This window comes from Nomascus leucogenys, chromosome 10 (genome assembly GCF_006542625.1).
Source record: "Nomascus leucogenys isolate Asia chromosome 10, Asia_NLE_v1, whole genome shotgun sequence".
NCBI lineage: Eukaryota > Metazoa > Chordata > Mammalia > Primates > Hylobatidae > Nomascus > Nomascus leucogenys.
The window spans coordinates 28,917,601-28,943,422 of record NC_044390.1 but is presented as its reverse complement, the minus strand read 5'-3'; the positions used below and the strand labels follow the sequence as shown (position 1 = coordinate 28,943,422).

Genomic DNA, 25,822 nt, shown 5'->3' with positions numbered 1-25,822 from the left:
GGCAAAACTCAGTTTCTTGTATGTGACATATTCTTTCTTGTGCAAAGGCATTTCAAAATCAATTAGTGGAGAGTAAGTTTACCACTAATACCCATAATTGCAACAAGTTTGTGGGTTTTAGGGGTTGGTTTGGTTACTATTTTTTGCTTTTCTCCATATCATAAAATGTACATTATTATTAACTGTAGACAACAAATAATTATAATTCATGTAATGGCACTTGCCTTTAAAGGCATAAAGAACATCACAAACAGCATTATACTAGTATAATAGTTAAGCAGGATTTGAAATTAAACTGCATTCAAATCTCTGTTTTATCTTTCCTAGAAATACTTAAACAGTTTAATTTCTCTGGGTTTTTGTTTTCTCACCTATACAATGCTAATAGTAGTACTGATATTATAGGATTGTTATGAAGATTAAATCAGATGATACACAAAGTCTTAAGAGAGTCTAAGTTAAAATGGCAAAATGAAGATACTGAACAAATATGTTCCCTCATAAAACTCAAGTAAAATCAAGAAAAGGAGTATTTTAAAAAAATAAACAAATACGTATATATATCCCAAAAGTACGTATCCAGGAGAAGATATATTAACAACATAAATTTGACATTGCAAAGCTTGAGATGAACAAGTAGTCATGGTCTTGCAGATCCAAGAAAGCCAAATCACAACCAGCAGTAGTAAAAACTGAGAGTCAACACTATTTACACCAAAGAACCCTTCTGCATATAATTCACAGCACCAAGTTCCTCCGGATCACGAATCAGATAGGCTACGTCAACAACAATACTGGAAGCAGGCCAAAAATATAACCAATATCTTCAAAATATGAAAGAAAACAAGTTTCAATTTAGAATTCCATAAACAGCCACACTATCAATTACATATTAGAGTAAAATAAAGATATCTTTAGACATGCAAGGTCTCAAAATTTTACTTTCTATGTACCTTTTAAAATAATTTACTATAGTAGCCCTTCTCAGCTGGGGTTCTGCAATAGAATTAAGCCTAATGTACTAAGGCATCCATTGTTCAAGATGAATAAAATTTATCTCCCATGCATCTATAATGTTTCCAACTATGCACTATATCTTTGAGAAACAGAGAAAATATTCCTATAGGGCTTACTTCTGCCATGAGACTCCAGTTAAGAAAGTCTGCACTAGAAGATAAAACTGTACCAAAACGTGATAAATCAAGAATGCATGGGGTACAGAAACAGGACATCCAATATAAAAGAGGTGTCATTACCAAAAAGTCCCCCTGCCACTGCACCATCTTTTTTGACACATGGGCAAACTGCTTTGGTGAGCTTTGCCCAAGTTCTTTGTTGACACTGGCTTGTCTGTCTGACTGTATAAACTGATAAAACTTCTCTGTTCTTCCAAGCTGATGTTTGGATCAGCTGAGAATACTTCCAAAACAATGAAGCATTCTACTTTTTACCTATTCCTGGTTGAACATGGTGAGCTAAAAAGCAGAATATACCTCTCCTGGTCATATTCCTGCCAGGTATCCAATAATTAAACCACAAGCAATAATGAATCTGTGTTTCCCAAGACCCACTAATTATCTTGCCGAATGCTTTCTTCAGTTGTTAAACTCTCAAAGAAATCATAACCAAACTATGGCTCAGAGACTCTTGCTCAGTTTATCTTCCAGCAATGTTGCCCTTTCCTTACCCAACTAAGTTTATGCTTGCTACTGTTAAATAAGCAGGAGGCCAATGGCCTGTGGCTATCTCTGTACTTTAGTTCTAATAATGAACTGCAAGCTAACTTTGGTATGTAAATGAACAGAAACCTAACTTAGGAGTCTAATACTTGTAACAAATAGGCTGATCTCAGCCAATCACAAGCAGCTGAGCTTCAGACAATCACAGGCAACAAACTAATCAGATCATGTTCAAATAAGGCAGAAGCCCAGCTGTAGCCAATCATGCTACTTCTGTATTTCTGAGTTCTGTCTATAAATATTCACTGCTTATGTTTCAGAGTGGTGCTCTCTGGACCTCTTCTGGTTTTGAGTGTTGCCTAATCCATGAATTGTTCTCACTCAAATAAACTCTGTTAAATTTAATTTGTCAAAAGTTTTTCTTCAAACACACTCTAAATAGTGTTTAAAGAAATAACCATAAATTGTCTAGATATGCATACATGATGGTAACATTACCAGAAAAAAAGAAAAGGCACACAAAAGTGAGGATTCTGGTTACCTGGAGCATGTAGAAGGCATATAAAGGGGAAGAGATAAGGATCAGGAGATATATATAAGAACTTCTAAAGTACTAGCAACGATCTCTTCTAAACCTGGGATGCTGGGTACATAAGTATTGGTTTTATTATTATTATATTAACTGTAAATGCATTTTATATACTCTTCAGACTGCATGAAACATTTCACAGTACACATACATGTAAATGTTTTTTTCTTAAAACAAAGTTCTCAGATTGTTGCCGGATACATAGAAAACATTTCATTGTAAGCTATTATTATGTCCAGGATCTTAATTCAACAGTTCAGAAAAGGCAGATAAGAAAAACAAAATATTACTAAATACCATAATAGCAGGATTTATTTTCCCTTCCCTGTTAGCCACCTGTTACCACTTTATCCTTCCTTCTACTCTTTGAGTAATCCTAACTCAAACCAGTCATCTGTACTCCTTCTCCCACAAGATGTAATCACTGGTGTTTAATTATTTGGAAATTCAGATGAGAAGGCCATCTTTCCTACTTCATCTGAATGGGGGTAAAGTAAATGTGGTTTAGCCAAAGATGTACCATAGTTACACCAACTTCATAAAGCTTCCATTAACATTCTTTATGTTAAAGGTTTTAAAATATTTGGTAAGCTCAAAATACCTGGGAAACTACTTGGCAAACTAAAAAAGTATTATTTTCAAGAGAAGCAGTGGAAACAACATTATATGATAGAGTATTTCTGGATCCTAAATCTGCTCAATTATTCTCTACAACCTACCTTGCCTATACATCACAGACTTATGAGGATGAAATTATATATGTATACTCACACATAAGTGTATATGTGTATTGTTTTGATCAATTTGATCATTTATGTTACATAAATGTAAAGTAGTAATAAAATAATAACGTTACATTTCACATCTATAATTAAAAGAAAACCATTATGTTACAATAATCTCAAGACAGGATGTAACTGCTATAGACTACTTTCACAAGGGAAACACAAATACTCTTTTCTTCAATAATCAAAAAAAAAACTACTAAAAATTTTAATGGCAATTGTTCCTTCAAAACCAAAATCTAGATTACTCTAAAAAGCTAAAGATGTATTTTTAAAACATTATATATATCTTTGTGATTTCAATTTAATTTCAGAATTACTTATAATCACTACAGATTTTTGTAATTTTAAAGTAATATTAAGGACAAAAGAGCATCAGTGTTGCAAGATCATCATGATAGTTTTAAGTTATGTGAGGCATTTATGTTAGAAACAGATTCTGGTCTATGGATAAACATATACTTATTTAAAAGTGTTTTTCAGGATACAAGTCACCACACATTGTTAAGTTGAAAAATCAATTTGGTGGGTCACAAACAGTGCTTCTAAAAATTAAATAGGTCAGCATAGAAAATATCAAAGTGCATCCTACTCTGACATTAAAGGGCAAGTTGTTTCATGTTGTTTTAGGCTTTTTACATAACTATTTACTATGTTTTGGGTAGTGATATAAAATGTATTTCTTACAACAGATCATGGTCCAAATTAGAAAACACTGATATAAATGATATCTTTCTTCTGAAATTCCTTAATATTAAAAAATAAATAATTATAAAATGTTATTACCACCTTGCCACTGAAGAGACCAACTACATATATCGTATATGGTCTAGTGGCTCTTTCCATTTGAAAATGGTAGACAAATGGAGGCAAATACCATGAAAGGTCATAAGAGTCTCTGGAATCTGCTAAATGCCCAGAGAAAATGCCCAGCCTACATTTCTTTCTATTGAGATAAAAGATTCAGACTGGGGAAGATACCTCATTGGAAAATTATAATTTTAATGAGTTGTCTGGACAAATTCTAGACCATCTCTATTTAAGAAAAAAAAAATGAATGGCAAACATAGCTGATATTCTGAAATAACCTAATTAGTATTTGGAAAAACCCCTTTAAATTCTATAAAATTCTATGTGCACACTCATGTAAAAAACACTGAATTTCATTAGGATGAAAGCACTGTAAGAGTTACACATTTTATCTTGAACCTCAAGATAATAAACCTAGGCTTTAAGAGATTTCAAAATCCTTAAAGCAGCAGGATGAGTTTGAGAAAGATCAAAACATTAAGAACAAAAATCAACCAACACGAATTTAAGAAAGTACTCTGTCCAGACACATAGAGAACCACAACTCTATGAAATGAGTATCTGAAGACAATTTCAGCAGTAAGTTTCCTTATAGAACACGTGAGTCAAATAAGAATATAGTTGACACATTAGAGCAGCTCAGGCTTAGTAAACAAGTCTATTCATAACATTAAAATTATCTATAAATCAAGATGGAGCACATAAACCAAAATGGGAGCATATAAATCAAGATGGGACATAATGAACTTTGCTTCAAAATAGAAAACACAATGGCTCTCCGTCAATTTTTATCCTCTAATAGAGCAAAGTAGTTTCTTAGCTGTAGTTAGCAAAATCTTACTAATCTTACTAATAATTACATGGCTGAAAATTATACCAAGCAATCTTATTATCCTACATTTCCTCAGAAAACATTGCTGTAGATTCTCCATTATCAGCATTAAATATGTCTCAACATGAAAACACATGTAAATACACATACAAATAAAAGGATAGCTTAAAACAATTTTAGATTAGATAGCATTCTTGTCCATGTACATATATTCATTGCAAGAAGTATAAGACCATACTTTCCTCTGGATAAAAAGTTCTTTATAATTTCATATATATAATTAAAATCATCCAATAAAAATTTAGTGAGCACCTACTATGTGTTGGGAACTATGTTAGGCACCTTAGTTTCCGCTCTTACTGAGCTTTCAATATGAATGAGTACATGTTCATTATATGTTGACTGAAACACAGAGACATTATTCCCACAAAGTATTAAATGTTATACGAAATGCTTAGGTTTCATATAACAACAATCTATTCACAGGTTTGTGAATAGACTATTCACAAAAATCTATTTAACTAAAAATGTACTAAACTAATAGTACTTATCCATGTAACCATCACAATACTACCTAATAATTAAATAATTTTATAATTTTCATGAGTGTTTTTGTGTATGTTCTCAATAAATTCAAACAACAATGTGACATACAAAAGGAGTATTCTTGTTTTATGTATAATCTGGATGAGAGGCACATATTCAAGGTCACACAGTAAATGAGCAACAGAGACAAGATTAGAATTCAGCCATGGGAATAGTGCTTACTGACTCTCTCCTTTCCCTAAGTCAGCCAACACAAATGCCAGCATCAAGCATTTTTTTGTAAGGTGAGACTCACAGACAAGGGTTTAAAAAAAAAAAAAAAAAAAGATGGTACCAGCTGTGACCTGGCTGTAGCCTTACTGATTCATGGTCTAGAGGGAGTTGTGCCTGCTCAGAAACTCACTTGGTAGAAACCATGCCCACTAGCACCCCTGGTAACAGGCCTGCTGACTTCCAACACAACTACAGCTCCTCAAACAGCCATGACCCAGCTCCAGCCCCACTCTAGACCTCAAAGCCAATCCTGTCCAATGAGTGACCTCTCTGGTGAACACAGTGGTGATACACCCAGCCACATTCCTCTTAATGGACCTACCATCTACAGAATTGACTGAGGCCCTTCTGAATGTGGCCCTATATCGTGATTCCAGCCCTGCTCAACTGCAGTTCAGAGATAGGCTTGTTTGACCAAGAACCGGGCAGGAACCACATCCACCAATGCCCCAGGAAACAGGCTCACAAATAGCAGATCCGACAGAACCAGTTCCAGTCCCACTCAATCACAATGTCAGAGGTAGTATCATGGGTCCAGAAAAATGGCAAAAGGAGGTCTTTATCTGTTGAATTCAGTCTCTAAGGACAGAGGAGGTATTTGCTCCTTCAAATGCAGACGCTAACATAAGTCTACATGAATCACAAAGAATCAGAAAAACAGGACATCACCAACAGAGGCAAATAAAGCTCTGTAACCAATTCTAAATAAACATCATGAACTGCTTCACAAATAATTCAAAATGATGTTCTTAAAGAAGCTCAATGAGCTACAAGAGAATACAGATAGAAAACCTAACAAAATCAGGAAAACACTGTAAGACTATCTACAACATTTTTCAATGGAAACCTTGTAGGCCAGAAGAGAGTAGAATGATATATTCAATGTACTGAAAGAAAATGTTGCCAGCCAAGAACACTTTAAAATGTGAAACTGTCCTTTAAGAATGAAAGGTAAAGACTTTCCTAGACAAACAAAAAATGAGGGGAGCTCATCCCCACTAGACCTGCCTTACAGTAAGTGCAAAGAGTTCTTCAAGTTAGAATGAGAAGATGCTAAACAACAACACAAAAGCATATGAAAGTATAAATCTGAATGCTAAAGGTAAACATAAAGACAAACACAGAACATTATAATTCTGTAATGGTAGTAAATAAATCACTTTTATTACTAGTATATAAATTAGAAGACAGAAGTAGTCAAAATAACTATAAAGACATAAACTTATTGATAGGAACACAATACAGAAAGTAAAATGTGACATCAATTACATAAGTATGAGGTGAGGGGAGGTAAAATGTGGAGTATCTAAAGACAGCTGAAGTTTGTAATCAGCTTAAAATAGACTGCTATAACTATAAAATGTTTTAGGTGAATACCACAATAATCACCCACAAAAAATGCACAACAGATTAAAAAGCTAAAGAGAAAAGAAAGCACACCACTGCCAAAAAAGAAAAAGAAAACAAAAACAAAAACAAAAAAACCCACAAAGAAAATGAGAGAAAGGAAGGAAGAAGAGAACTACAAAACACACAGAAATCAATGAACAATATGGCAAGAATAAGTTCTTACTTGTCAATAATTATTTTAAAGTTAAATGGACTAAACTTCCTAATCAAAAGAAATAGAGTCACTGAATGAATAAAAAACAAGACCCAACTATATGCTGTTTACAAGAAAATCAATTTAGATTTTAAAATATGCATGGGCTTTCTGAAAGGGCAGTGGTGGAGAAAGATATTCTATGCAAAGAGTAGAAGTGGCTATATATGTATCAGGAAAAATGGACTATTGAGTCAAAAACTGTCACAAGAGACAAAGGCCATTATAATAAAATGGCTAATTCAATAGGAAGACAGAACAACTACACATATATATGCACCCAACTTCAAAACACCTAAATATATAAAGCAAACATGGACAGATCTGAAGAAAGAAATAGACAGCAATACGATAATAGCAATTCAATACCCCACTTTTTTTAGTGGATAGATCAACCAAACAGAAAATAAAAAGAAAAGAAGTGAACAACATTACAGACCAAATGGACCCAACAGACACAGAATTTCCCCAACAGCAGAAGAATTCATATTCTTCTCAAGTGAAAATGAAACATTCAGGATAGATCCCATGTTAGGTAACAAAAAAAGTCTTAAAAAATTTAAAAGATCAAAATAATATCAACTATCTTTATCACAAAGGAATGAAACAGTAAGTAATCAAGTAAAAGTATCAACTATTTACTGTTAAGTAATCAATAACAGTAAGAAAACAAAAATCACAAATGATAAAAATTAAACACACTCGAACAATCATTAGGTCAAAAAGGAATTAAAAGAGAAATTTTAGAAACATCTCAAGACAAAAAACAGAACTTACTAAAATTTGTGGAATGTAGCAAGAGCGGTACAAAAAGGGAAGTTCACAGTGATAATGCCTACATTTAAAAAGGAATACACTGGCTGGGTGCAGTGGCTTATGACTATAATCCCAGCACTTTGGGAGGCAGGAGAATTGCTTGAGCTCAGGAGTTCAAAATCAGCCAGGGCAACCCAGCGGGACCGTGTGTCTACAAAAAATTTTAAAAATTAGCCAGGTGTGGTGGCACACGCCTGTAGTCTCAGCTACTTGGGATGTTGAAGCAGAAAGAGTGCTTGATCCCAGGAGTTTAAAGAAGCAGTGAGACGTGATCATGCCACTGCATTCCAGCCTGGGCAACAGAATGAGACCTTGTCTTAAAAAAAAAGAAAAACAAAGAAAACTCAAATAACCTACCATTATACTTCAAGTAACTAGAAAAAGAACAACAAACTAAGCCCAAAATTAGCAGAAGGAAAGAATAAAAATTAGAGCAGAAATAAATAAAAGGGAGAATAGAAAAACAATACAAAAAGGAGTTTTTTGTAAAGATAAAATCAATGAACTCTTAGCTAGACTAAGAAAAAAGAAGATTCACATAAAATCAGAAAAAATAGATATTACAACTATGAACGACTATACACATGATGTATACCTAATAAAATATTGGCAAACAGAATTCAACAGCACACTGAAAGAATCATACACTATGGTCAAATGGCATGCAAGGATGGTTCAACATACACAAATCAATCAACAGGATGAAAGATAAAACCACATGATCACTTTAGTAAATGCGGAAAAAGCATCCGAAAAAATTCAACATCTATTCATAACAAAAACTCTCAACAAAATAGGTATAGAAGAAACTTATGTAAACACAATAAAGACCACATATGAAATGCCCACTACTAACGTAATAAGCAATAGAGAAAAGCCAAAAACATTTTCTCTAAGATCCAGAACAAGGCAAGGATGCCCACTCTCATCACTTCCATTCAACCTAGTATTGGAAGTCCTAGCCAGAAGAACTAGAAAGAAAAAGAAATAAAAGGTGTCCAACAGGAAAGGAAAAAATAAAACTCTCCCTGTTTGCAGATGACATAATCATACATGTAGAAAATCCTACAGGTTCCACAAAAAAGTTATAGAGCTAATAAACAAATTCAGTAAAGCTGCAGCATACAAAAATTAGTGGTGTTTCTATACAGAATGAGCTACTCAAAAAGGAAATTATAAAAACAATATCATTTACTACAGCAAAAAAAAAAAAGAATACTTAGAAATAAACAAAAAGAGGTGAAAGATTTATACACTGAAAATTAATAGTGATGAAGGAAATGAAAGAAGACACAGATAAATGGAAAGACATCCCATTTTTGTGGATCAGAAGAATTAATATTGTTAAAATGTCCATCCTATCCAAAAGATCTACAGATTCAAAGCCATCACTATCAAAATCCCAATGCCATTCCTTAAAAAAATACCAAAAATGGCCGGGCGTGGTGGCTCATACCTGTAATCCCACCACTTTGGGAGGCCAAGGCGGGTGGCTCATGAGGTCAAGAGTTTGAGACCAGCCTGACCAACATCGTGAAATGCCATCTCTACTAAAAATACAAAAAAAATTAGCCAGGCCTAGTGGTGTGCACCTGTAATCCAGCTACTCAGGAGGCTGACACAAGATAATCGCTTGAACCCAGGAGGCAGAGGTTGCAGTGAGCCAAGATCAGGCCACTGCACTCCAGCCTAGGCGACAGAGTGAGACTCCATCTCAAAAAAAAAAAAAAAAAAAAAATCCTAAAACTCATATGAAATCACAAAGACCCAGAATAGCTAAAGAAATCTTGATCAAGAAGAAGAAAGAACAAAGCTGGAGGTATCACATTTGCTTATTTCAAAATATATTACAAAACAACAGTAATCAAAACGGTACAGCATTGGCATACAGACAGACATATCAACCAATGGAACAGAATAGAGAGCCCAGAAAGAAGCCCACACATTATGGTCAACTGATCTTCAACCAGTGTGCCAAGAACATACAATGAGGAAAAGATATTCTCTTCAATAAATGGTAGTGGGCAAACTGGATACCCACATGCAGAAGAAAGAAATTTGTCCCTTATCTCACACCATATGCAGAAGTCAACTCAAAATGAATTAAAGACTTAAATGTAAGAGCTCAAACCATAAAACTACCAGAAGAAAAAAGGAAAAAAAGCTTAATGACATTGGTCAGGGCAATGACTTTTGGGATATGAACCAAAAGCCAAGGCAACAAAAGCAAAAATAGACAAGACTGCATCAATCTAGAAAGATTCTGCATGGCAAAGGAAACAATCAACATAGTGAAATGGCAACTGACATAATAGAAGAAAATATTTACAAACCATGTATCTAATATGGGGCTAAAATACAAAATATATTAAAAACTCAATAACAAAAATTTAAAAAATGAAAACAAACAAAATAACCTAATTAAAAAGTGAGCAAGAGACCTGAACAGGCATTTCTCAAAAGAAGATATACAAATGGCCATTAGGTATATAAAAAATTTTCAACATCACTGATCACCAGGGAAACACAAGTCAAAACCTCAATGAGATATCACTTCATACCTGCCAAAATGGCCATTATCAATAAGATGTAAGTTAACTTTTCACTAGGATGCAGGGAAAAAGGGACTCTTTGTACATAGCTGGTGGGAAAATAAATTGGTACATCTATTATGGAAAGCAGTATGAAGGTTCTTCAAAAGATTCAAAATAGAATTACTGTATGATCCAACAATACCACTTCAGAGTATATATCCAAAGGAAATGAAACCTGTATCTCAAAGAGATATCTGCACTCCCATGCTCACTATAGCATTACTCACAATAGCGAAGATATGGAAACAACCTAAATGTCCGCTGACAGAGAATGGATAAACTGAAGTGTTTGTGTATATATGTGTGTGTGTGTGTATACATATATATATGTTTGTATATATATAATGTATATATATATATGTTTGTGTATATATATATGTGTATATATATATATATGTATACACACACACAATAGAATATTATTCAGCCTTGAAAAAGAAGGAAATCTTGCCATTTGTGACAACACAGACAATGCTGGAGGACGTTACGCTAAGTGAAATAAGCCAGACAGACATGGAAAGACAAATACTGCATGATCTCTCTTATATGTAGAATTTAAAATAGTTGAACTCATAGATACACAGAATTAGAATGGTGGTTGCTAGAGGTTGGGGAGTGAAGGAAATGGGGAGATATTAGTCAAAGGGTACAAGTTTCAGGTACGCAGTATGAATAAGTTCTGGGGATCTAATGTATGCATAGTTAATACTGTATTAAATACTTGAAATTTGCTTAGAGGGGAGATGTTAACTGATCTCACAACACATGCCAAAATATGGTAATGGTGAGGTGATAGAAATGTTAAGTAGCTTGATTGTGGTGATAATTTCACAAAACACCAAGTTGTATAAGAAATATATATTATTTATATTTGTCAATTACATGCCAATAAAGCTAAAAAATAAAAAGATCGTTCCAGGCAACAATATGATCTGTGGTGGGAAGGGAAAAAAATGAGTGACATCACAATGATAGTAAAGAAAGGAGAGCCTATAGAACCTAAATCACCCTAGTGGGTCTTCCTTTACATATAAGGGCAGTTTGCAAATCAGGGACTCAACTCAAAACTTTCAAAACATCATTGTTTAAAGAATTCTACCACTAGAAATCTATGCAAATATCATATTAGAAAGGGCCTACTACTGTTTCCAGGCACTATTTCTTCTCTATAACTAAGCTCTCAAAACATAAAGAAAATCTTACTCCCCAGCATACATATTCAAATGCTCCAAAGGTAACTGGAGTCTTGCAGCCATTCTCTCTAAGCATGAAAACCAAGCTATGAGAGAATATTGACAGAATATTGCTTATTCTAGAATGGCAAGCCTGAATGCTGGTGTCTCCACTCCCTTTCCTAGCTGATGTTTATATATTGGTGCCAATGCTTGCATCTTTTTGCTTACCCACCAGAGACTCCATCCAACCTTATGGGCTTTGTATTTGGATATAAATTACTGGCTGCCACACTCCAGAAATTTCCTGAATGATGAGCCTAACATTGTCCTTAAGAAGCTCTTTTGGATCCATGATTGTAACCATGTTTCAAACTAACTTCATGGTTCATTACTTCATATAAAAATGTAAGAATTTTCACATCTTTCTCAAGTACCCACAATCCTCTCATATGGTAAATAACATAAACCAGTGGTCCCTAAATTTTGAAATTTGTGGACCAGTAAAATTCCGCCCCCCCGCCCAATAGCTATCTGGATTTTCGTCTTGATAAGACACATTCAAAAAAAAAACAAAACACCTGTAACTCATAATCTCCATCAATTCATAAAGGGACATTAAATACCATACATTGGAAAAACTATAATCTTATAACAAAGGACAATGTTTTGAATTGAAGGAATTTAACTTAATAAGAAAACTCATGGTAGTATACTCATTTTTTTCATCTAGTTACAGAACTAGGAAAACACGACAGAAACCAGTAACAGTCCACAAACTATACCTTTAAAAAGAAAGAATAAACATTTATTTTAAATATGATATACACAGGTTTATATAACACGTGTATTATAAATACCTCCCTCTCTTCCAGCCAGAGTTCACCATTATCCCCAATTCTGTTTACTCATTCCACTGTTTTATCACATATCTATCCCTATTGCCTATAATGCATTGGTAAGTTTTACTTGTTTTTAAACTTTACATAAATGTCTTAACTTTAATTTGTTTCATAAATTCTTCCATGTTGATTCCTGTAGCTTTAAGGCATTCATTTCATTACTGTATGGTATTCTATTGTATGAATATATTGTAATATTTATTCATTCCACTCATGACAAACACTTAGGTTTTTTCAGGTGTTTTTCTTCTATTACCAACAATTCTGCTGGTACATGTGTGAGAGTATTCCTAGAAGCATAAAAGCAAAGGATTAGAGTTTAACTTTGCTACATAATGCCAAACTATTTTTCAAAAATGGTTCTACCAATTATGCTTCCATCCGTTGTAAATGGGAATTCATATGGTTTCATATCCTTACTGACACCTGTAATTATCAGACTTGAAAAAATTTTTTGATGTGGTGGATGGGTATGAAATAGCAATTCATTACTATTTGGTGATTAACTACATTTGGCGATTCTTAATGATGTTGAGCATCATTTCACATTTATTGGCCATCCGTGTTACCTCTTCTGTGAGGTATCTATTCATGTCTTTTGGACATCTTTCTGGTGAACTTTTTAGTCTTTTTGGTTAATCACAGGAGTACTTAACTTTCTCTGGATATTAATCCTTTGTTAGTTACATGCACTGCAACGCATCTCTACTCCCACCCTTGCCTGGTTCTGCTTTTCTTCAGGAGTATCTTGATGCTTCTTTGCTCTTCGCTTTCCCTAGAGAGTTAAGAATGGTCTTATCAAGTACTTTGAAAAAAATCCTGTTGAGATATGGATTCAAAATGCATTGAACCTATAAAATCAATGAGGTGATGTTACGTTGGAATAATGCTGAATTTTCCTATTGTAAACATGGTCTATTTATTTAGAATACATAATCTTAGTGTTACACTTTCCCACATAAGATAATTTCATGTCTCTTATTAGACTTACTGTTGTGTATCTTATTTTCTGTTACTTTAAGTAGTGTATCTTGAATCACATTTTGCTAACCACTTGTTATGGGTACACAGAACTGCAGTTAACACATATCCAGTAACTTCTTAATAATTTTTTTTTTTTTTTGAGGCAGGGTGTCACTCTGTTGCTCACGCTGGAGGGCAGTGGTGCGATTATGGCTCACTGCAACATCAACCTTCCTGTACTCAAGCAATTCTCCCACCTTAGCCTCCCAAGTAGCTGAGACTACAGGTGTGTGCCACCATGCCCGGCTAACTTCTTAATAATTTTAATGATTTCTATGTCAATTAGGGGGTCTGTATAGAACAGTTATTAGTTTGTGTCTTCCTTTACTTTTTATTCACTGGCTAAATTTGAAATATTTAAGATGAAGTGTAAATAGTCCACATCTTTTTCTTATTCTAGATTCTAACTTCACATGGTTAGGAAAGATCACGTCTATTCCTAGTTTGCTAAGAGTTTTTATCGTGAGAAGATGCTAAAATTTTCAAATATGTTTTCTTTATTAGTAGGATGATAACAGTTTTCCTTCTTTGTTAAAGTGTTAAGTGGAAATCATAGATTTTCTATATCAAACCCATTCCTGTGCTCCTGGAACAATTCTGATGTGAGTACAATGTTTACCTTGCTAGACTCAGTTTGCTAATAATTTTTGAATTTCTGCATCTAGGTTCATGAACAAGAAATGTCTTATAATTTTTTTCTCTTGCAACATCCTTATCTGCTTCTCATATAAAAGCCTGATTTAAGGAATGTTTCTTTTTTCATTTTATCAGTTCTAAGATGTCACCAACTACAGGCTATATTCCTGACTTCAGAGAGGTCATAAAATACAGGGGGAGGTGGAGAGATTGATGGCAATTATAAGATATATAGCACATAGGCAGGACGCAGTGGCTCACGCCTGTAATCCTAGCACTTTGGGAGGCCGAGGTGTGCAGATCACGAGGTCAAGAGTTCGAGACCAGCCTGGCCAGTATGGTGAAACCCCATCTTTACTAAAAATACAAAAATTAGCCGGGCATGGTGGCGCACACCTGTAATCCCAGCTACTCAGGAGGCTGAGGCTGGAGAATCGTTTGAACCCGGGAGGCGGAGGTTGCAGTGAGCCGAGATCGTGCCACTGCACTCCAGCCTGGGTGACACAGTGAGACTCTGTCTCCAAAAAAAAAAAAAAAGATATATAGCACACATTCCAAACTCAGATGATTTTAAAAAACAGTGTTTAACAATGACAATGACCAAGAGAGATTGTAAAACACTATCAATTTGAGATTCAACTCAATTTCAGAGATGACAGAATATGTATGTGCTGGGGGGGAGAGTGTTTTTATAATCAATGAAATGCAGTACTAACGTGAAATTAAACTTTTGTTTTTCCCTAAAGGCTTGGTAGGATTTGTTTGTAAACCTGAGTTTCATGTTTTCTTTGTAAAAGTAATCTGTATTACTAATTAGGTTACTTTAAAGATTATAAAAATCACTAGAATTTTCTAATTATGGAGTCAGTTTTGGGAAATCATCTTTCCAGAAATCTGTTCATTTCATTAAATTTTTGAAATTTATTGGCTTAAAGTTGTTTATAATATCTTTTAAACATCTACTTGTATTTTTAGTTGTGTCCCCTTTCATTCCTAATATTTCTTTTTCCCCTTAAGCTTGCCAAAGGTTTGACAATTTTATTAGCCTTTGCAAACAACCATCATCTTTCCTAATCTCAACTGTGTCTTGCCTTCTATTTAATTAGCTTATTATCTTTATTATTATTTCCTTCCCTGTTTACTTTGGGTTTATTCTATTATTCTTTTTCTAGTTCATTACTTCTGAGACTTTCTTCTTGCCAAATATCAGCATTAAGGCTATTATTTTTTAGATTTCCTGCTTGGGAATTGTGGGGCCTCCTTAATCAGACAGTTGTTGTCTTTCAAGAATTCTGAAAGATCCTCAGCATTATCTCTTTTAAAAATAACTCTCACCCTTTAAATTTCATTCTGCAACTGACAGTTCCAACGGATGCAGACTTTACACAGCTGCACAGTAGGTACTTCATGTGGATTCTCTCTGATAATGGTTCATTATCCCACGTGTTGATGATTTTTTTTTTCACATCACCGCCAGCATCTGGTGCTGACGCTATTTTAGATTTTAAGCTATTTTTTCTTATAGGTGCACAATGGCATCTCATTTTAATTTTTTATTGATTTTAAATTATGAGCTCATATATACTTCTTTGAAGTCTGTGTTTAAAATACTCTTCTCTAAAGAAGATTTGTGTCAGTTCTTCCAGGCACTTGTGTATACTAATAACCCAAATTGTTTTAAACTAAACTGAAGTGTGTTTTTGCCACAGAGATAATATGGATTTTGACCCCAAACTCATATAAATACGTGCTTGTGTTTAGAATTTCTCAAGGAAGACTCTCCCCTCCCATCATTTCATGTAGAATCAAGACCAAAACAGGCAAATATAGTCTTCGTCTGTGGGTATGTTTTCCAGTTCATTAACTAAGTACATTACCTCAGGACCTCTAATTTTATGAGGAGAAATCTTCAATCCAAATTTCCATCACGAATGGGCCACAGTCTTTTACTCCTTTCTCTTGCTAAAACTCAAGCTTTAGATCTTCAGAAATTAGCAGATGCTGGCTCCAGAGCTCATCACCTCTGGAGTCCCACTTTCTCAATAATTCTGCCCCTCCTGTTAATTCCCTTATTTTACTGACAATTCACATTTTAAATTTCTAAGACATTTTACCTAGTATTTTGATGTTCTTACTAGAAGGATTTTCTCTGAACATCTACTTTGCTATGTTACTGGAACTGAAAGTTCACTTACATTAAGCTTTCATATTTCCTTACAATGTTTCCCTACTTCTTTCCCCTATATTTCCTAATTACAAATTAAACTCATGTGGGCAGGAGCGGCAAAAATCATCTTTGCACTTGCTTTCTACTACAGGACTATTTACAAGCAGGCTAAATGAAAGCCAGCTTGATAGAGGAGACTCCAAAAATACTGAATTCTCCAGGGGATATTGGGCCATCTGTCAAAAACATTCTTCCTTTACCTGGAAAGAGATCAACTTGCTAAGATTTCATTGTTTCATTCATAAATAAAATTTATATATGTTCAAAGTTACAACCGAAAAAAAGAAAAAAATTCTACGAAGCTGTTTACTTTCTCTCAAAAATTATACAAATATTACTTAACAATTCTACTGATATTACTTGGCTGTATATTTATTAAAAATACAGAAAGTCCTCTCTAGGCCTCAGTTAAGAAAAACAAAATTGTAGTAGTCAACTCTACAGATAAAACTTTTACCACTCTTGCTAAAAAGGAGATTTCAATCTGTCCAACTTGCAAAACATAGAAGGCTAAGTCCCAACAGAAAAGAGCTGAGAAACGAGTACAGGTAATAGTTGGTCATTTTTTAATGTTATATTAAGTTAAAAAATATATAAAAGAACTTTTTTCAAGGAAAAAATACTCCTTATTTGTGACATCTTAAAATCAAAACGATTGAACCCATGGAGATACCGAGTAGAAGGATGGTTACTGGAGGCTGGGAAGTGTAGTGAGAGGGTGGGGTTGGGGGAGCTGGGGACACTTAATAGGTACAAAAAAAATAGCATGAATGAATATGGCCTAGTATTTGATAGCACAACAGGGTGACTATATTAAATAATAATTTAATTGTACATTTTAAAGTAACTAAAAGAATATAATTGTCTGTAATACAAAGGATAAATGCTTGAGGAAATGCCTAACATATTTTCCATGATGTGACTATTAGGCACTGCATGCCTGTATAAAAACATCTAATGTACTCCATAAATATTTATACCTACTGTGTACCCACAAAAATTAAAAATTATAAAAAAAAATTCTTTGGTGTTCTTAATGTCCACCTTTCTGCTTTGTTAAAGAAGCAATTAATAAGGCCCAGCAAGAATAAGACAGCTGCCCCCCATCTTTGTAAAGATACTTAAAGCTGAATTATTCATTCTTACTTTTCAATAAATGCTTTCAAAGTATTTCAGTTTCTCCTGTAGGAATATAGGGACAGTTGAACAAACATACCATAACATTTTATAAGAGATTTTTAAAAAGATTTTATTTTTATATCCTGAATTTGCCAAATATTATATTCTCTTTCATTATTCAATAGGTATTTTCATAGTTCTATGAAGCAACTACCCAAAGACAAGGAACTTCAAAACAGAAAACAACCTATTTTAAAAAATAACTTGAAATCTAAATTATAGATATTTAATGCATTAAGAATTTTAAAACTCAGAAGAAAATTAGCATAATCTGTAATTATACTATTTCTAAAGAAAACCTCTGGCTACAAACCAAAGCACAGCATTCTGGGGGGAAATTAAAGATAATGGAGGGGTGGGTCTAACTACAAGCCCTCTTTCAGGTAAAACAATTTTCCAAAATATAACACATTCAAGAACACACTTGTTATATGTGTACAGTCCCACATACGTTCAGAACTGATACTAGAAATGTCTTAACAAGACAGGAGGAACTGCTTCAATTCATGGAGGAAAGTGATTTCTAGGTCTTTCTTATCTGTGAACCACTTAAATGAAAGTACTCCATGTTAGTCACCTGAGATTATACCAGTAATGTGTAATGCTGTCACCCTGGGGAATCTGGTACGGTATCTTCACATTAGTAAACTGTATGAAAGAAAACCTCCTTTGAAGTTTTCTATGAAGTAGTGGATATTGACTTATATTTTTAGTGCTGCTAGGGCATTTAAAGTGAAGAGACTTTGCAGATTTAAGAGAACATACTAAGGGATAAGAGACCCAAAACTAAAAATAGATATTTTAATTCAAGCCTAGCTAAACCAAGCATAGTGTGTTAATTTTGATAAAACTGTTTAAGCAGGTTAAAGTTTTTGTTTTAAAAGTTTTAAAATTTTAAACATTTAAAAATTAGTTTGAAATGGACTCATTTAAGTTTTAGTAAAGCAATATTATATATTCTCTCACAAAGCACTATAACTGAAAGATGGTTTTTTAAAAATAAAAACATACAAAATAGCTTTTTACAACCAAGAATGAGAGTAGCTACAAGGTAAGTTATAGTATTTCATGAAGCTTTGATAATAATCTCAAACGTGACACAGAAGAAATCGCCTATTTGCCCATGAGATGAGCTATAATTTAGTCTCCAGGCTCCTTTGGCATTGTCGTTAGTTAAAAGCAGAGGAGGAAAGGGTGAAAGCGAGCCTAATTAATCTACATTTCTGTCTTCTTTTTTAGTTTTTTGAGACAGAGTCTTGCTCTGTCACCCAGGCTGGAGTGCAGTGGCGTGATCTTCACTCACTGCAACCTCTGCCTCCCAAGGTCAAGTGATTCTCGTTCCTCAGCCTCCCCAGTAGCTGGGACTATGGGCATGCACCATCATGCCCGGCTAATTTTAATATTTTTAGTAGAGATGGTTTCACCATGTTGGCCAGGCTGGTCTCAAATTCCTGACCTCAGGTGATCTGCCTGCCTCGGCCTCCCAAAGTTCTGCTATTATAGGCATGAGACACTGCACCCGGCCCTTACATATCTGTCTTTCTTAATAAACAATTGAAATATGTTTGGCTCATATCAATCAAAACAAATACCATCCTCTTTAAGAGACTATAATTTTACTGAAGGTAAAATTATTTTAAAGTAAACTGATACTAAGCCTTTGAATAAGGAACACAATCTGGAAAATACACAATTTTTTGAATAATCTAATTCACCATAATCTAAACATATAACAAACAAAAATGTATTTTGATGTGTGTGGGGTAAGGAGAGTCAGTCTCCCCAGCTCTTAAAAAAATCCTAAAACGATAGAACAAAACCAGAGTGCAAAAAACTTTAGAACTGCTTTTAAAGAATGATGAGCTACATTAAGTTGGTATGAGTCAATATACATAATAGAGATTCAGCCAGAAACATGAATGAGAATAGATGAAATTCTTAAATTGATGGTAAGCAATCATTCACTTATTATGCATGTAATTTAAGGCATTTAACTCTCTTTACAACACTGCTTGAAGAAATCAAACAAACATATCTATTATAATAACAATATAAAGCAGCACATTGTGAAATCCCCAAAGCAGTGATACAAGAATTTTGAAAACTGAGATAACAGTATCACCTAAGAAAGCCTTACAAAAGAGAACAGATTTAAACTACACCTCAAGAATGAGAAGTATTTGGATAAGCAAGTAGAAAGGAGAAGCATATTCCACAATAGAAGACCAGCACAAATAAAAGTACAGTCTCACTGGGAAACAGTGAAGAAGGCTATCTAGCTGGGTCCATGATGATGAAAAACACAAGATGAAATTGGAAGAGTACAGTAACATCAGACATACTAAGAACCTTGACTACCAAAGATTATGGAAGCCTAAATTTACGCTCTCAATTGCTGGTTTCCACTTGCTGGTCCAAATGTTGCTACATCAGACACACTTGGAGAGCTTTATAAACACATTATGTTACTGAGCCTCACCCTTAAGAGATTCTGAAAGAGTGGAGTGAAATCTATAGCTAAGCAAAGCTTCCAGGTGACTCAGATACAGCCAGATTTAGGTGCTACTGCTCTAAGCAACAGTAAGCCACTGCCTTTTTGAGAATGAGAGGGACATAAATGTAGCCATCTCGCTAGTTTTTTATAGTTAAAAGCTTTAATAATAAAAAGTGGTACTTTCACTTAAAATTTTGTATTTCTCTTTTATTCACATTATTTCCCTCAGAGATCTACTTCATAGGATCCATGTGTTCTCTGGTCACACACACCTATAAGAACCCTGAACCCATCATAATCTCACCAAAATATGTAAAAAATAATTTTTTGTTCGGTTGTTTTGTTAAGAAAGATGAACTGGTATGTTGGAGGGCAAGGTTCTAACAGCAGTTAGGAGGCTGTGGTACTACTCAGTAATGCAGGCATAAAATGATAGAGATCTAACCAAGATGGTAAAAGTAAGAACAAAAATCAAGAGATAAATCAGAGCCTTGACACTTTATAACTTCCAAAAGAAAACACAGAAAGTATCCTTTGCAACTTTAGAGTAGGCAAAACTTTAATAGGAAAAAAGTTTGAATCATAGAAAAAACTGATAAATTGGACATTAATGAAATTAAAAACATCTGCTCTTAGAAAGAAAGCATTAAGAAAATAAGAAAGCATGCCAAGACTGGAAGAAAGTACTCTCAATACACATGGCTATCAAAATGATATTAAAATGTATTAAAGAACCTTTAAAACATAATAATACAAACAAGACAATTTTCAAATGGGCAAACATATGAAATGATACTTTGCAAAAAGAAGATGTAAAAGATGGCCAATGAGCATATGAGATACTCAACATCATCAGTAATGAGGGAAATGTAAACTGAAACCACAATATACCACTAAACACCAAGTGGAATGACTAAAATAAAAAAGATCAAGGATGTAGAGCCACGGGACTGCTCACACACTGCCTAAGAGGAATGTAAGAATGGTCCAACTACTTTGGAAAATGGCTTGGCCATTTCTTATAAAGTAAAACAAACACTCGCCGTATGATTCAGCAATTGCACTCCTAGGTACTACCCCCCAAAAAATATATCTCCAAAGCATTGTATACATAATGGAATTCTATCAAAATACTCAAGTCAAAGTTTGAAAAATTTGAACCTCCAAAAATATGACAAAATTGACTGGAACTTAAAAAATTTGAGTTTTATCTAAGTTCAAATTTTAGCTCTATTACATACTATGTAGACTTGTAAACCTTACCAACTGCTCAGTTTCCTCATTTGTAAAATGGGGGGAATAATGATTTATACACCATAAAGTCCTCATAAGAATTCCATGAGCTAATGCATATAAACACCCTCAGAGACATGAGGACCTTTAAATGTTATGCACTATATTATCAATAAGCTTTTGGAACTCTAATTCTTTCCATTCAGAAGCTAAAATGCTGATCATGAGTATTTGAGATAAGGCAGATACATCAGAGGTTTTCTGGACATTGGTTTATTTTCTCCAGCAGTTAATCTTCACCATGACTAAAAGCTAACAGATAATCTTATTTCAAACAAACCTCCTACACATGAAAACTGTGATGCGGAATTTCAGTGGATAAACCAGAGGAAGGTATTTTGCTTTACAAAAAGCCAATGGGTTGACTTTAACAAAGAAGTAAATCTATTATATAGTTTACTCTAAAAATATTAATTTATTCATAAACTTACCTAGGAACATTTAAGTGCAAATAAAGATATGACTAACACCGTGGCTGCTTTAAATGCAAAAATTAGAGGGTTATACATGGGCCATCCATACTAAAAGAAGTTCTAAATGAGCCTCTAAAAGATACTGAAGTATAGCAAAGCCTAAAATGTCAGCCTTCAATCCAAATGGAATCATTTTTTATTTAAAATACTGATGACAGTAATGATAATACTTGCTATTATTATTATATCAGCTATCATGAGTGGTTATCATCTACCAGGTGCTAGGCTTTATATACATATTAATTCATTTTAAACCTTAATAAAATCCTGTGTGCTAAATACTATTATCTTCACTTTACCAATGACTGAAACATAATGAATGTATAAAAATCCATGAGCTCCTCATGATATTAAAAAAATTTAAAAGGCAAAAAGAATTTGTCACCACTGGAAGTAGACTTCACATTACGCCTTCAATCAAAAAATTAATACTCTGCAGTAAACAAATACCCACACAGCCTACCTTTTCTGTAGGAACTAACTATATTTCACATTTACCAAGTAACCCTAAGTGATGATCTCGTCTTTAAAGAAAAATTTCATTAACACGTATAAAAAGAAGGACAGAATTATAAAATTGCCATTTTTCAACTCCTAATATTGTAACTGATTCAGTTAATGATCATCAAAGGATTCAAACATCTTTCAGTAAAAAGTTGATAGGGGACATGATTTTTGCAGGGTGCCAAATATATCATCTTTATCTTCACTTTCAAGTCATAAGGAATGAAAAGATGCACCTTTCAATGAACAGAATCAGGCTACCCTCACCTAAATCTACCAATCTTGTATCACTAGCAGCAAGACAATCAGATATTAAGTGAATTCTTGTGATGCATCATGAAGTACTACACACTCCCTACAAAGTATTCTTGCCAAAAATGCTCTAGCTAGATATAATCGAGCCTTTGCATTTAACTTCTAGTTTACAGAAAATATAGAAGACAGAGAAAACAAATTAAGTAATACCACAAAGATGTAATCAAAGAAACCTAAAAAAGTCAAACACTCTATAGGACATTGGCCTAGATCCATTTTTTTTTTTTTTCCTGAGATGGAGTTTCACTCTTATTGCCCAGGCTGGAGTGCAATGGCACTATCTCAGCTCACTGCAACCTCCGCCTCCTGGGTTCAAGTGATTCTCCTGCCTCAGCCTCTCGAGTAGCTAGGATTACAGGTGCCCGCCACCACGCCCGGCTAATTTTTTTTTATTTTTAGTAGAGATGGGGTTTCACCATGTTGGCCAGGCTGGTCTCGAACTCCTGACCTCAGGTAATCCACCTGCCTCGGCCTCCCAAGTGCTGGGATTACAGGCATGAGCCACTGCGCCCAGTCACCCAAGTTTCTTAAAACCGTCAAAGACACAAAAGAAAACAAAAGTAAACAAGGAGACTCTTTAGGATTAAGGACGTAATGACATAACCAAATAAGATGTATGGACTTTATTTGGTTTCAGCAAGCCTACTGTAGCAACATTTGGGGAAAACTGGGCGAAATTTAAATACAGACCAGGTGTTAGGTTATGTTAAGTAATTATTATCAGTTTTGTTAGATGTAATAAAGGTTTTATGGTTATATAAGAAAATGTGCTCATTTTTTAGAGACACACTAAGTATTTTGGGGTACATCATGAAGTCTGTAATTTACTCTAAATATTCATGCTGTACCCCAAATAAATGAAACAAACAAAACAAAAGGTTAATAACTGTTTACATCTACACAATGGGTATATTAGTGTTCACTGTACTCTTTCTTTAACTTCCCTGTTTGCCTGAAAACATTCATAATAAATATAAACAAGTGTAGCTTTAATTATTAGTAACTAACCCTTTTGTTGGTTCATTAACTCCTAAGTTAAAGAATTCCTCTAAATATTCTAGTGCACAGATACATGAATCAGAGAAACCATTATCTATTATAGCCAAAATTCTGGTGCACAGTGCAAAAAAAAAAAAAAACCAGGTCGGTTGCATTGTTTCAGAATTTTATCTTAACGAAGCTTATTTATACCAGAGTGTGTATCATATATCGTTTTTCAGGTCTTCCAAAAAGCATTTTGGCAACAAAAATGCTACCTTTTCAAAAATACAATCGACAACTAAGCAATATATGTTATAGTAATTATTTTCATCTTGTTACATAAATTTTCATAGTTCCTATAATGCTATATGAAAGTGTTTCCATCTAATATATGACTAGAAAAACATTTTCTATTGAAATAAAGTAGAGGCCGGGTGTGGTGGCTCATGCCTGTAATCCCAGCACATTGGGAGGCCGAGGTGGGCAGATCACAAGGTCAAGAGATCAAGACCATCCTGGCCAACATGGTGAAATCCCGTCTCTACTAAAAATACAAAAATTAGCTGGGCATGGTGGCATGCGCCTGTAATCCCAGCTACTCAGGAGGCTGAGGCAGGAGAATCGCTTGAACCCAGGAGACGGAGGTTGCAGTGAGCTGAGATTGCGCCACTGCACTCTAGCGTGGCGACAGAGCAAGACTCTGTCTCAAAAAATAAAGAAATAAAGTAGAAAATGATCATGTAACTTACTATTTACAAGGTAGTACTCATTTAAAAAGTTACTAAAGCCCAATTTCAAAAGATAATTCATAAAGTTACAACATCAAACCTGACTAATTACAAAGTATGACAGAAATCTAAATTTAATTTTTAAAAATACTCAATAATCTAAGTATACATTAACTTTCAAAACAACAAATTTCATTTCTCAATTTTAAAAGCAGAAGTGCTTCCACCACAGCTATGAGTAGTACCACAGGAGATTTCTGTACATTTGATTAAATAAACTTCAGCTGAGGAGCAGAATCCATTATACAAAACTTATTAATTATGAATTAGAAACTGTGATCCCTGAACTTCTGGGAGTACCCAAAGACCCTTCTACAGGGTCTGCAAGGTGAAAACTAGTTTCATAATACTTTTTCATTATGTTGCCATTTTCACTGATGGCACAAAAGCAATGTTGGGTAAAACTGCTGGCAACTTAGCACAAATCAAGGCAGAGGCACCAAACTGGAGTAGTAGGCACTGAATTCTTCAGTCATGCACTCACAGAAGAATGACAGTTTCACTTACAGATGTCCTTGATGAAGAAGTAAAAATTATTGCTCTTGAACCTTTAGTAGGTAAGATTTTAATATTCTGTGCAACACAATGAGAAGTGTACATAAAGCCCTTCTCTGTACTATATTTTTTAATGTGTGAACACTTGGAAGATCTGCATAATTCAGTAAGCAAATATTTTCCAAATGACTAATGCATGATGTTACAAAATCATGCATGAGTAAAGAGCCATTCAAAATTCAAGAGTGAATTTTAACAGAGTATGGAAAGTGTACTGATAGCGTTTCAGAGTCCAGATTGCAATTAACATTAAGAAAATTACTACTAGTCAAGTTTTGGCATATTATCAAAGACTATCTCTAATTATGTATAAACCCTCTGTCTCTCTCTCTCTCTCTCTCTCTATATATATATATATATATATATATATATATATATATATGCGTGAGACCAGATTTTATTCATATACTTCAATCAGATCATCACATCACAACAGACTGCAGAAGCGGATACAAAAATGCAGGTGTCTTTTAAGCTAGACATTAAAGTGATTTGCAAAAACTGCCAAAAAGCAGTTCTTAATCATGGATGATTTTGTCCCTCAAGGGATACTTGGCAACATCTGGAAACATTTCTGGTTGTCACAACTGGGGAAACTGCTATTGACATCTACTGGGTAGAGGCCAGGGATACTGCTAAACATCATATAATGCATAGGACAGCTCTCCACAACAAAGAACTGTCCGGCCCAAAACAGTGCCAAGGTTGAGAAATCCTGAAAATAGTTCCAAGGTTGAGAAGTCCTGGGATAAA

At 34.2% G+C, this 25,822-nt stretch overlaps 1 protein-coding gene across 3 annotated transcripts in view; it reads right to left on the bottom strand.

Annotated features, from left to right (window-relative positions):
• Positions 1-25,822, bottom strand: part of OSBPL8 (oxysterol binding protein like 8) — a 216,193-nt gene that overhangs the window by 78,983 nt on the left and 111,388 nt on the right. The window lies entirely within an intron of this gene.